This window comes from Triticum dicoccoides, unplaced genomic scaffold (assembly GCF_002162155.2).
Source record: "Triticum dicoccoides isolate Atlit2015 ecotype Zavitan unplaced genomic scaffold, WEW_v2.0 scaffold161404, whole genome shotgun sequence".
NCBI classification, from domain to species: Eukaryota; Viridiplantae; Streptophyta; class Magnoliopsida; order Poales; family Poaceae; genus Triticum; species Triticum dicoccoides.
Genome location: NW_021215454.1, coordinates 1 through 1,810, shown reverse-complemented (window position 1 = coordinate 1,810; position 1,810 = coordinate 1). Strand labels below are relative to the sequence as shown.

Sequence of the window (1,810 nt, the reverse complement as noted above, 5' to 3'; positions counted from 1 at the left end):
CCGCCCCCTCTCTTCTGGAACATGCACGACTCTCATTTGTATGCACATGATACACATCACTTCACTGTTGGTTTGTCTATTTGGTCGTTCAAACTGTATGTGCATGCCCAGAATTAAATCTGGTTGGATGTTCAATCCACATCATTTTTTGCGTCAGTTTCCTTGTACATCTTCTTAAGTTTGCGTAGTTCATTTAATGTGCATGCCCAGAATTAAATCTGGTTGGATGTTCAATCCACATCATTTTTTGCGTCAGTTTCCTTCTACATCTTCTTAACTTTGCGTAGTTCATTTATGAAATGAAATTGAATCAAGTTGAATTCTATGGTAATCTATTGTAGTAGTAGAGATGAACTTCAAAACTGAATTAGATAAGATAGCTGCACGTGAAATTGATGCAGACGACTCTGACTTGGAGCTCAATAGTGATGGTGAAAGGTCTGTTTAGTTCTGTCTCAGTAGTTTGTCAATCACACCCATTCAAAATGCTGATGGCAATCTTCTTGTTCCCGCATATGGATGGGATTAACTGACACGTCTTCTAACTGCATGGACAAATTGTAATATGGATTGTGGCTCAAATTGTCCAATATGTGTTATTTCTCATAAACTTTGGAATTGGATAATACATAGCTAGCATGCTTTTCACTATAATGGAATATGTTTATGTTTACTACAAAACATATGGTAAAATAGCAAACAACAATGATGTAGTAATTCTCCCAATAATTCTTGGAACAGAGTTGTTTATCTGAGCCCAGTATTGTAGTTCAGCTGATTATCTTTACTCATTCTTTGTCTTACTCATCTAATTGAATGCTATATTCAGCGACGACGATGATGGTTACACTGAGGCACTAATGCGGGGCTTTAAAGGAATAAAAAGGAAAGAGCTGATGACAGGCTTAGAAAGGTTTGTTGTTTTCTTCTCTATATTATCATTTTGAGGCGCACTTATATTCTTTAGGTTTTGAGAATTAATGTGAAATCACGTATGCTTGCTGCATGAGTATCAGCAACAGAAGAAGAGACCAAGATGAAGGAGTCTGAGCTAATGCGAAGAAACCCGCTGATCAATATGAATAACTTCTGCTCCTTCGACGTGGAAGTAACAATGCTGCCTACTATATTATATTGTATGCCTCTTTTATGTTGTGGCTATCCTTTTTAAATAAAGTAATGCTGTCATGCTTTATTGTGAGGTTAATCATATACATGTGTTTGCTGCAGGTGGGAGGATGATGATGATGTTCTATTTAAGATGCAGGGTCATGGAGAGACCAAGACACCGAAACGGTTCATCAACTACACCGTCATAAGTGATTTCCACCGCAAGTTTCTGCATAGGTAACTGAAATGTTGTTGTTGTATGCTTTATGTCGCCTGGACAGTTTGCATGCTGGTGTTGGAAGAGCCTGTGATGTTCTTTATTCTGAAGACTGATTTGTATGACATACATAACTGTAACATCCACGATATCTTGATGCTGATATGATTACCCTATTCCTAAGAGTAAAAGAACCACACCGCTTGTGTATAACTGATGTTGTGTCAACACTTCTGGATCTCTGTATTAATATTTACTATCTGAATTCTTTCAGGCCCACATTGACAGGGAAAATTAATGTGTTCGGGGTGTTCTCTCATTTTGTGTGTCAGTGTCTTGGAAAATGTTGTTTTAGTCGAATTCTAGTTTTCTTGTAGCAGCCTGAGGTCCTTCTCTATTTTATTTCTTTCTGGTTAGGTAAGAAGTACTGTTAGTGAGGTTTGGCCTTACAAATTGGCTGGTTACCATTTGCCTCTGTTTCTC

At 37.7% G+C, this 1,810-nt stretch overlaps 1 pseudogene; it reads left to right on the top strand.

The window, feature by feature from the left end:
- Nucleotides 1-349: 349 nt before the first annotated feature.
- Nucleotides 350-1,593, top strand: LOC119344262 (annotated as a pseudogene).
- The last annotated feature ends 217 nt before the right edge of the window (nucleotides 1,594-1,810 follow it).